Here is a 12,715-nt window from a genome sequence, read left to right as displayed (position 1 = left end):
CCCGCAATTCCAGTCCAACCGCTGCCTGGCTCTAATCACGCACTGATAAAACACTCTCTCTGTTTGGTACAGTCATACAGCCACCAGCAGTTAAACCCATGAAACAACCATGACTATCATAGTGAGGGATAACGAACGACTGACATCCCATCATGGGCAAGAATTTACCTAAAAAGGGTTCAAATTGGTCCAGATGCTTAAATCCTGGTTGGTTTTCAATGGTCTGATCATCAGAGTCACATTAACTACTACTTGCTGATAGTAGTAGATACTACTTTACTTCCAAATAATCACAATGGAATTCACTAATAAAGATTATTATTATTTGATCATGACATTTGCAATGTCTGGTTCACTAAAGGAATTCTGCAAATCAGGGAAATGGCAAAAAAAAAAAAAAAACAATTGCGCATAACTTGCACAGAGCAACTCTTGCAGGCTGTTTTATATATATATATCAGTGTCACTCTCAGAATTACAACTTGATTTCCTGCTGTCAAGCAGCTCTAAATGTGTGTTAATATATATAAATTAAAAAAAAAAATTATATATATATATATATATATATATATATATATATATATTAATACACATTTAGAGCTGCTTGACAGCAGGAAATCAAGTTGTAATTCTGAGAGTGACACTGACACTATTTATTCATGTTTCATACTGAAGTAACCAAGAAGCCATTAGTTTAAAACGTATTGGTTTAAAACAGTCTATTGTATAAAGCACTAAATAAATAGATGTGACTGGACTTTACTGGATTGCAGATCTTGTGCAAACATATCCACATTGCTACAATCAGATGCTTTCTTAACTGCTGTTTTCCCACTTCTGTAATGTTTGTTGCATATTTATTGTGTTACTGAGAGGAAAGCGCACAGCTCATTTTCCCATATTCCTCTAAACACACCCTCAGCAGCGGTGGGATGTTAAATGACAGTAAAGTGCTGCTTGCTTACAGCGTAACTTCTTTTTACACCTAAATGGAGAACGCAAAAGAACTTGACCATTAGTATATAAGATTACGATTTGTAAACTTTTCAAACTCTAGTGGTTCAGTTTGCAGTGAAATCTCATCAATGCAGGACCTCACATTAGGTCATTTGAGATCAAACAACTATGTGACCACAAAAACATTTGACAACAATTTTGTCAATGTTGTAGATAATGTTGACTAATCATTTCAACCCCAGTTCAATGTTGCATGTGAATTCTTGGAGAATTTTCTCATAATGAGGGAAACCATTGATACATGACCTAGTAACACAGAACTAAACCCAGTCCTCTGAGACTCATAACCGGCTGTTTTCTACACCAATCCTATAATCAATCAAGGTGATTTTTCCAGTTAGCTGTAAGGTGTGAATGTCTGCACAACCTTTCAAACAAAGCCATGAAAACCAGCACGTTCACACATATTCTGGCAGATATTTGTCCCACAGCACAGTTTTATGTTGAACACTCAACTCATTTGGCAAACGTTCATCTTGATGCAAGAAAAAGCCTGTTCCCACTACCATATAATCAGGAGATAAAAAGAAGAGCCCTGGATGTTGAAACATGTCCCTGCTGACACTGGATAAAACATTTCCATAATTACAAAACAAAGACAGAAATTGTTAATGGTTAAGTGGTGGAGGAACCATTTATACTCAGTGGAATCTGTTCAAGGAAAACAATGGCAAGTGAAAACAGTGAGCCATAAATTCATGAAAGAAAATTGTCTGTTTTATGGGCTGGTTTTCCAGTTCTATTCACAAGCTTTGTTTATGACTGTGATTAAAAAAAGGAGCTGGATATGGTTAAACATACATGGAGCCATAAAATACAGCAACGAACACTTTTTAACATGCAACACAAATAAAGACAAACCATACAGACTGGAAGTTTTTAATGTTTTGAAGGACATGTGTGAGAGGTGCAAGTCTCTATAGTGTATGTATATGGGTCCCTTCTTCAGTAGAAGTCTATGTTTTATCAACTAAAATGAAAAAAAAAACTGCAAACTTCACACTAGCAAGTCGCACAATTTGAACAAACGCTTAAAACTAATTATAAGCAATCCTAAGACGCTTGCCTTAGCACATGGTACTTTGCTATCTTGTAGATCATCTAAATGATGCGTTATAAATCACCTACATAAACTGGTTCACTGAATTACACACGGTGGCCAGCAAACAAAACCAATATTAATGTACAGTTCCCCTCCTGCAGGTCACGGTACATCAGCCATATGTGTCCTGTATTACACAAAACTACTGGACACCACACATTATACTGCACCCTGTTAATCCAAATTAAAGTCTTCATCCAGCATACAATAACTACACAGATTTTTGATTCATCATATTGCCTTAATGGAAACGCTAACTTTCGGAGTGAAGAAACATAATAAATGTACTGATGAACCACATTGTATTCCAGTTCCTATATATAAAATATGAGTATTGTAACCCATTGCTCTCTAGAAATGTGGCACAGTACAGTGGTGAAAACAGTTTTATAATTTGACCTGAAGCTGCATCTGAATGTTGCTTGAATACCATAAAACAAAACACACAGTAGGTTTAATGGTGCAGAGGCAGCATAAATATGGATGGGTTAAATGCAAAGCACAAATTCTGAGTATGTGTCACCATATTGGGCTGAATGTCACGTCACTTTCACTTACAAATGCCAGCAGAGACGGTCAGACCCCTGGTCTCTTTTCCAGTAAAAAGCTATTTTTTATTAGCAATGTAGCGTGACAAGATGCTACATCTCCATTTTTGGTAATATTGTTTTGCATACGCAGCTTGGTTCTAATCAAATCTCTTTGCCAAGATGTCCACCCTCTCATATAAAGATGATACATTTTGGAGAATTAGCTCTTTCTGACAGTTCATTAAAGCAGCACTTGCACTGTGTGTCTTCTTTTAATGGTTCGTATACAAATTATAATATTTATTACAATAATGATCACATTTATTATGGGGACCAATTCTCACTATTAACTAACTATTAAGTACAACTTTTGCCTCAATAAACTCCTAATTTGCTATTTATCAATATAGTAATGTGTAGTTGTTTACATTTACATTAATCATTTTGCAGACGCTTTTATCCAAAGTGACTCACAATTGTTGGATACATAAAGCGATTCTTCAGCAATGGTGTATAAAGTACCTAAAAGCCGTACTTAAGTAAAAGTACAGATATCTTACCAGAAAATTACTTTGGCAGAAGATGAAGTCACCGTTTAGAATAGCCTATTACTTGAGTAAAAGTCTTAAAGTATATGATATTTATTGTACCTATGTATGAAAAGTATTTTTTAAATCTTAAACATACTTAAGTTTTGGAAGTAAAAGTACAAGTAAATGCAAAATGGAAAAGAAGGAAATAAATATAGATAAAAATGTTCATACACAGCCTAAATAGCAAGATTGTGTTCCGTTTGAACTCTGTCTTCTATTTTGTATTTTTCTGTTAAGAATAAGAATTACTTCATCCAGTATTTAGTGACTTTCATTCCAACCACTGGTGTCAAAACTACTGGCATTCATTACTCAAGTAGAAGTATAGATACTAGGGTTTAAAAAGACTTTTGTAGAAGTTGAAGTATCAACTGAAGCTTTTTACTCAAGTAAAAGTCTAAAAGTACTGGTTTCAAAACTACTTAAAGTATAAAATTAAAAGTAATGTAAGGGAAAAAATGCCATTAAGAACAAAAGCTTAGGCCGTGCCACAGGGGCCTATTGTGCACTACCCCAACTCCTAAAAAAAAAAATTTTTTCTAAAGGCCATAGTCCATAATGACTATAATGTTATATTAAAATGTTCATGTTGAAAAATTTGGGATGCACTAGGCTACCTGTTTCAGCCGCATATATGCCCATTGAAAATGAAAGCATTTTAGTACAACGCAAATAATTAGAACTAAAGAACTAGAAATATGATGACTAGTTGCCTAGAAGTATTGTAATAGTGCTATCAAAATGAATGATTAATCCAAGTGATTAATCCCAAAAATATTAATGAAAAATAACTCATAATCCTGATACCTCCTTGATTGATAGCTTCCTGTATTCGATTGATAGCTTCCTGTGTTCGATACATACGTCTGGCGATGTCCAGTGTGTGTGTGTGTGGGGGGGGGGGGGGGGGGGGGTTAACGAGTTACAAAGTTGGTATAGCCTACTTATCACAACATTGTCAATCACGTTGTCAATCGCAAATGCTAATTTATTCAAACGTCTCGCTACCGAACTACCTACAGTAGCTTAATTTGCGGAGGAAGAAGAGAAAGCACTCATTTAATAAATGAGCTAGTAGTTGAGAAATAATAACTTTTAAGAAATATATTTTTTGATAAACAAACACAAAACTAGCTGTGTCCTTGCTGGAGTGTGATGTGATTTGTGTCATGTGCAGGTGCGATGGATCGCGTACAAACCAATAGGGTGTCAGAATGGTATATGTTTATACTTCTCATCCAATCACAATCAAATTCACTCCATCCGGATGGCGCGATTTCTCTGGATAGGTTTTTTAATTTTTTTGAATGATGACAAACCGGAATGAAAACAAGCCGAAATGAAATAGAAGTAACGAACCTATTTTTAAAATGTAAGGAGTAGAAAGTACAAATAATTGCGTTAAAATGTAAGGAGTAGAAGTAAAAAGTCGGCTGAAAAATAATTACTCCAGTAAAGTATAGATACCCCAAAAGAAATTTGTACTTCGTTACTTGACACCTCTGATTCCAACATAAGAAAACATTTCTGGAATCTGCATCTAAACTAGCATTTAGATGTATTTACACAGTTTATGTATCTCAGAGGGGACATGGATTCATTTAAACTGACATAAAATACTGAATTCTGATATTTGAAATAATTTAAAATCTGAAAAAAAAATAATAATAATAGTCGAAATGTGAAATTAAAACCGCCAGTAGTGGACAGCAAGTGACTGTCAATGAGTGAGTCATTGAGATAAAACCATTTCATTCAAACGGCTGATTCATTCAGAAACAAAGCATTTGACCATGTTAATGAGTGAATCACTGAATCATTTATTCAACCCATTTGTTCAAAAAGGTTGTTCAAAAAGTAAACACCAGTGCTGAGAAACGCAAAACAGCACCATTAGTTGACGCATGAAGTCAGCGATGCGCATGCGCCGGTGAGTCTTGTGAAAATCAATGTTTGTTAACATTTGTAAAGAAAGCAAAGCTTCCTTACTTTAGCAAAGCAAAATCAGTCTCCTCTTGGCTTATATCGAAATCCTCAGACATTCTTCTTTACAAATTCTCGTTTTGTACTTCTAATTAGTATTATCTAGTAGTATATCTAATTAGGCACTTTTTATTTAACTTCGTTTGGACTGAAGCACTGCAACACCCGTTGAGTGCCATTAAACAGCTTAAAAGATCAGAGACCATTTTTAATATTAATCCGACTGGATTCGTCTGAAAGAAGAAAGTCATATACACCTAAGATGCCTTGAGGGTGAGTAATTTATGGCCTAATTTTCATTTTTGGGTGAACTAACCCTTTAAAGATCTAAAATATGGTCATGTAGAATAATGCATTAATATGTGCTTTATAAGTACTAATAAACAGCCGATATGTTAGTAATATGCATGCTAATAAGCAACTAGTCAAAAGTGAGAAGGGGTCCATAAACTAAAGTGTTGCCACAATAATACATTTATATTAGAGCTAAAGATACTGCCAGCCTAAAATAAACAGCTTGAATAAATAGCTTGTGGTGTAGCTAACAACTGTTTGACAAACTACAGTTGTAAAGTAGCTTCCCAAATACTAATTGGGGGAATTTACAGAGATTTTGGAGGCACCACAGACCTGCCTTAACTCAGCTGTGTAAAGACGACTTCATGATAGTGATCACAAGGGCAAGTCAGTGGAGAAAAAAGCATTCTTCCCCACTGTAAACCTCTCCCAGTGCACTTGTACATGATGATACTGCTATTACACTTTTAAATGCATTTAAATGAAGACCGTTTTTCTTTTAGACAGTGCAAACGTATTGTTATTTGGGTGCTGTCTTGTCAGGGACCACAATGTTGCAAGAAAAGTAGGTTAACCTCAAGGAATGCTTCACATACAAAATCATTACTGCATACCATATAGACTGGCTTTCATCCTCAGGACGGCACATCTGCACGTGGATACATCGGAAAAAAACAATCACTTCCTGACAGACATCCGCATTACACACAGCTTCAGAATAATAGTTATCACCTGCAGACTGAGACACATAACTGTGCATTCACTGTTTAAAATATGAAAATCCCACACACAGAGATCTTTCTAAGGTAAGACTGACACAGTCTGTCTCGCCTCACAAGGGCTGTTGAGCATCTATCAGAAAATGGCCTCGGTGGTTGCTTTGACACCTTTATTCCCATGTCCAACAGTAATGTCAAGCATAGAGATCCGCTCAACAATAAAAATAAACGCTCGGTATTGTAACCCTGTCCCCTCCGCCTCAAACGGCACATCCACTAATCAGAGCTCTTCTCCAGTAATGGGAAAGTCAATAGCTGCATACAATCAGTAAACAAATTCTCCTATTTTTAAAAAGAGCCTCCATCTCCATTTTAGTGCCGGCAATTTAAATTATTCTACCGTGTAACACCTTAATTGTGTAAGACAAAGACGATGTCGAGAGCACAAAAGAAACATGAGAGGAGCGTAATTTCTGTGCTGCCACGCAGAGATGACATGTGATAAGCATTGAGTGTGGACCGCTCCGCCGATGCCAAATGACAGTTTGTAGTTAGTCGCCATAATAAGGCTGAGACAAACAGTTTGTCTTTAAGCTGTTGTGAATGGCAGCCTCTTAATGAAGATAAAGAAATGCAGTTAGAAGCATATCACAGTAAGGCCGTGCTGAATTCTTGTCTTGGATTTCATTATTGGCAGTTAAACAACGCGGTTTGCCTTTCAAGGATATTGATCTTTTTTTCTTCTTTTTTTTCAGAGAGATGGTTTTAATCCACTGTTTCTTCTGGGAATGCTGTATTTATTATGCTGTTGTTAGTGACCAACTCTAGATCCTATTAAACTCAAATTGCAGTTTGGTGGCTTTTAGTCCATGTCTGCTCACTTACAGACCATTTGCATGCTAGTGCGCTCCTAAAAGCTGTAAACTTTTAAGATTTTTAGGAGCTTCTGTACTGGAAAGCTCCTGATACCAAGACAAATTCACTTGGCAATAAAGCTCTTTCTGATTCTGATCTTATTACAGCCTGCCTCTGTCTGGCAAAAGCAATTCATTGTGTCAAGCCTGAACCTGAAATATTTAAACAGTTTGCTGGTCAAGTGACATCATCCAGTGGTCTTATTTATTTTTTCTTAAAGGGATAGTTCACCCAAAAATGAAAATTTGATGTATAACCCCAGGGCATCCAAGATGTACCTGTAGGTGACTTTGCAGTCTGTCAATCACGGCTAAAACATACAATAAAGGTGGTTTTCAGACTTATATGTGCATTACCGCTAGGGCTGTCAAAATGGCTGAAAAACTAAATTTGAATTTGCAATTAAATATGATCAAAATGTGAATTATATTCAAATTTAAAATGCATAATTTCAGTTAGGGTGAAGCAAAACTTGTTGCTTCTCTTCTGAGGCCACAAGAGGGCGAATTGGGGAAAATATTACTAATGCATGTTTTTTGACTGTGAAAAAAGTGCACAATATTGAAAATAATATTTATAAACCAATTATAATTAAGTGACCATCTACATCCGTGCGCCGTCCGCATTATGTAATATTTGTCATCAAGAAGGCTTGCGGACAGCCACGCATCTGTCCACGTAGAGGTAAAGATTCAATGTATCGTCACGAGCTGCAGGGATTAATTTGTCTTTTTATTATTATTGTATGTTCTAGCCGTGATTCCCATTCACATCGATTATAAGACTGACAGACTGCAATGGTTTGTGTTAAAAATCTCTGTTTGTATTCAACTGAAGAAACAAAGTCACCTACATCTTGGATGCCCCGGGGCTAAGCAGATAAACATCATATTTTCATTTTTGGATGAACTATCCCTTTAACTTTAAATTATGTTTTTTAAATTATTACTTTGTTAATACCAGCAGTCAGCCTGGATCTGGTTTTGAGTTGGATGATTGACAGAAAACAAAAACATACCTACACCTTTCAAACGTTTGGCGTCAGTAAGATTTTATTGATTGACTGAATGAAAGAAATGAATACTTTTATTCATCAAGGACACACTGAATTTATCAAAAGAGACAGTAAAGACGCTTACATCGTTACCATCGTTTCCATTTATCAAATAAATGCTTTTGTTTTCTATAAATGGTTTCCAGAAAAATATTAAGCAACACAACTGTTTTCAGCATTGCTAATAATAATCAGCATATTAGAATGATTTCTGAAGGACCTTGTGACACTTAAAACTGGAGTAATGATGCTGAAAATACAGGAATAAAATACACTTTACAGTACAACATATTCAAATAGAGAGCAGTTATTTTAAAACGAAATAATATTTCACAATATTGCTATTTGTATTGTATTTTTGCATAAAAGTCTTGCATTAAAAGACTTGATTAAAATGGTTTTTATGGTATGGTATATGGTATTTAATCTTTTACCAGCCCCAAACTTTTGAACAGTGGTGTGTGACACTAGCTTACTACTTCATGAGTAGCTGCAGACAGTTAAAATGTAACTTATTATTAATTAAATTAATATTACTTATTGTGCAAACATCGTTCTGACCAAAACTACACAATCTGAACCATGTGATTTCTTCTTAAGCAACATACGGACATCTGGGTGCACTTTTGTGGATATATTTCTGAGGACTCCTGCACGACGAGGCAGCTATAAAACTACGGGGAGTCATTGCATTGCTCATGGCTGCTGAGGTAAACGTGTGTGAGAAGGAACAGGTGCGGTCCCATTCCGACCGGGACAGACAGACGCTCTCATTCATGACTCAACGCAGAACATAAAACTATTGCGTGACAGGAAGACTTTACATACCACACACACCTCCATGACAGAAAAACATACATTATATACATCCTACCATCAGAGAAAACCAGAGACAAGAATTCAGAGCTGAACTTCAGTTTGGCCTATTGAAAAAAAAATCAAAAGTAATTGAAATAAAATAAAATAGTCTTTACTGTCAAGTTAAACAATTATGAGTGCCATTGCATTAAATACAAAATATCAAACCAAGCAGCATTTATTTTGAATACATTGTGTACTTAAAAGCACACATATCATGCAAACATTCAATGCAAAAATTGTATATAGGTTTAATCAAATGAATTAATTCTTTAAAATGGTTTTGAATTATAAAATAGGTTTTCTGTTAAAGTGACATTTTCTAGTTAATGTTAGTGAAATAAAATGTAAGTGAAATATTTTTGTGGAAACATAACTCATTAACAATTAGTTAATGAGGTGAATTGCTAAATGCATTTTGGAGCCACTGTAAATATAATAAAATAAACATCAAAGTGGGTGCTGGTACATAAAATGAAGTTAGCAATGGCAGCAAATGACTGTTTGATTAATCATTTTAAAAGCATTAACAGAAGTCCAAAAAGAATGCGGCCTGATAAATGTATTTCTTTATTCATTTCTTTCATTCTTGCCTCTTCATTGACTGTGTCTGGGGCAGAAAGAAAGCTTTCAACCAATCCAGACAGACAGATGCACAGTGTGAGACAGACAAACCCCATACCTGGCAGCTGTGTGTGTGAGTTGTGAGGAGGGCAAAAGGCAGCGTTGGTGGTGCCTGGATTCAGTGTTTTTATCTGGCTCAGTGATGCGGAAGAGGAAGCCTTGAGATGCGGCGCGCTGTTGTGTCGAGCTGACTTCCTGAAAACAGAGACACAGCGCACACACTGACAGGACGGTCACCAGAACCATATAGACACTAAAGAACACGGTCACGTCGTCTCATTTCCAAAAGACAAAGGAAAATAACATCTATTGGCTGATCTGAATTCAAACTGACGCTCTGCTATTATTCCAGCACAAGGCCTGATAACAAGGCCTTTAATCCCATAATAGATCTGTTGGATTTGGGATTCAGGGGTAAATAGTTTGTGCGGGGGGAGTGGTGGAGTGAGACCACGGCCTCATGTTGAGCAGGATGAGCGATTTCTGCAGCATCTGAAGAGTCCTTCACTCGGGGAAGGGTGTCTCCTCCTCACCTGCTGCTGGGAATGAGAAACACTGCTTGGTCGAGACGCAGAAACCAATAGGGCTGAAATTGCTTTAGATTGATGACATAGGGCTCGAGGTCTTTCTCTGTCCAGAATAACGCATCCAATCTGACAGCAGAATATAATTCAAGGGCACTTTAAGAGTGACCTCTAAAGTAGTGAAGGAACCTCTCTGTAAACAGCTGAATGAAACACTGCAAGGGCCGTCTAATCTGCTTGGACTTGCTAAAGATGAAGGCCAAGAATTATATGTGATAGCCATGATATCATAACACACAGTGTATCAGTTTACAGAAATGATGCATAGATATCAACAGCATCACTGAAGACTGGAGGAATCATACTGAAAATTCAGCTTTGCCCCGCAGAATTACATTTTTAAATATATTACAATAGAAAACTGTAAACTGCAATAATATCTTATAACATTACTATTCTGTACTGTATTTTGAATCAAATAAATGCAGCCATGGTGAGCATAAAAGACGACTTATTAAAAAAACGACTTAGTATTGTGTTTGAATGGTTCATTGATGGAATCAGATATAATGTTTCTGAAACAGTACTTGAAAAGGACCTCAAAGAAAAAATGAAGGCAGAATTGCTATATTTTTTGCAAGGTACACATGCACTGCGCTGTGATGTAGCAACAGCCTCCTCATACACCATCATATATAAATCGTACTGAAACTACAATACCATATAGTATCTTGCTCTTTTTTATGGCTGTAAGTGCTATGCAGGCTGTTTATAAATCGAATTGAACCCGCTTCTTTCTTTCTTTCTCTCTCTTTGTGACAGGTTCATAGCAAACCGCTGGCGTCTCACGAGATCTCAGCATCTGGACAGAGCCGTCAGTCACTCGGTCACTACAGAGAGGAGCAGTGGTGGACCGCAGCACTTCTTCTCCACACAACCCATCCCTCTGCGCCACAAATCACAGACGACAGCCTCGTCGAGCAGTGTTTGAGCCGTGAATCACTAAGCACCTGTTGGCGCGTGTGTTTATCTGAGCTGGATCCTCCGCGCGCCACAGACACGACAGAGTCCTGACACAACGAGTCTCGTGATCGCGACTGCGTCTCGGGAACGCGACCTAACGTGCTAAATGCATTACTTTTTCCTTAGATACTTTCCCTCTGGTTTTGATTTGGAAAAATAGCTTTTAAAACAATTTAAATCCATTTCATTTTTTAATTATTATTATTATTATACAAAAAAATAAATAAATAAAACTATACATCTAGTAGTAGTAATAATAATAATAATAACATTAAATATAATTATAATCTTAAACTTAAAATCGAACTAAAATATATAAATAAAATACCATGGAAAAAAGACAGATATTATCACTTAGTCCATATCCCAAGAAGATATTAACATTAACAAACATCTATTTAGAATTTTTTTTTTTTTTTTTTAATCCCATGGCATGCAAATGCCCGAGAAGCAGTCGTGCACTAATGTGCGCAGTGTCACTGTTGCTCTCGTGTGCCACGAGCATCAGACAGGCCACATTCACCGGCCACTAATGAACAAACACGACATGATTCGCCGTGACCCGCGCGCTGCTCGTCAGACTCGATCCACCACAGGAGCTGTGTCTGAGAGCAAATTACGAAATCATAATGTGCACGGATGAGATCACCATGTTTGGATACTGAAATGGTCACAGAAGGCTGTGATCTGGTCCTCCTGCTTTTAAGATTAAATAATGCTGTACGATGCAGAAAGAGAGAGAGAGAGAGAGAGAGAGAGAGAGAAATGAGCTCTTCCTGATAACTCCGGGCCCATAAAATGCACCTGACACTAGACTTCATCTGAAACTACACCTTATAAACAATGATAACATTTTATTGATTTACCTCCGTAGTGTCAACAACTATATTAAGTAGAATCTGTATTCTTTGGTTTGCAGGTATACTTGGAGCTGAATGAGACGACGGGCACTCGTTACCGGTGACCCGTGCGCTTCCACATCTGCCTAAAAACAATGGAAACATATCCAACAGAGATGTGTCATGTGAATAAATTAGCTGATTTATTATATGCGTGAATCTGCAAATCTTCTGCTTTCTTAAATCTGAACAACTGACATAATTGAGGGAAACTGTTCTGCTTGGAAGCACAAAGGCGTTTCTCTTCACGGCGCTTTGTTTTGCGTCACCCGCGTAAAGACATTCACAAAACCCCCTTCATAGTGAATTATTAAAAAATAACACAGTTGTTTACTGCACAGATGAAGTCGTTTTCCTCAGTGTTAGAGCCTCGCATCACGGTGAGCTCACTGAGCATGCTTGAACCTGTCAGCGGACATAACAAGCGTTTGTTTTATTGTCAAAATCATGAAGTGCACAAACACAGGACATTTTTTGCTTTGGCCACGGGACAGTTTTTTATTTTATTTTTTTTCCAGATAGGAACATTTAATCAAACCAACCCACGAGGTGCCTCGAGAAGTGAGACGATTTGCAA

Source organism: Carassius gibelio, chromosome A9 (genome assembly GCF_023724105.1).
Source record: "Carassius gibelio isolate Cgi1373 ecotype wild population from Czech Republic chromosome A9, carGib1.2-hapl.c, whole genome shotgun sequence".
Classification (NCBI taxonomy): domain Eukaryota; kingdom Metazoa; phylum Chordata; class Actinopteri; order Cypriniformes; family Cyprinidae; genus Carassius; species Carassius gibelio.
The sequence above is the reverse complement of the archived record's forward strand: the minus strand, read 5'-3'. Positions refer to the sequence as shown.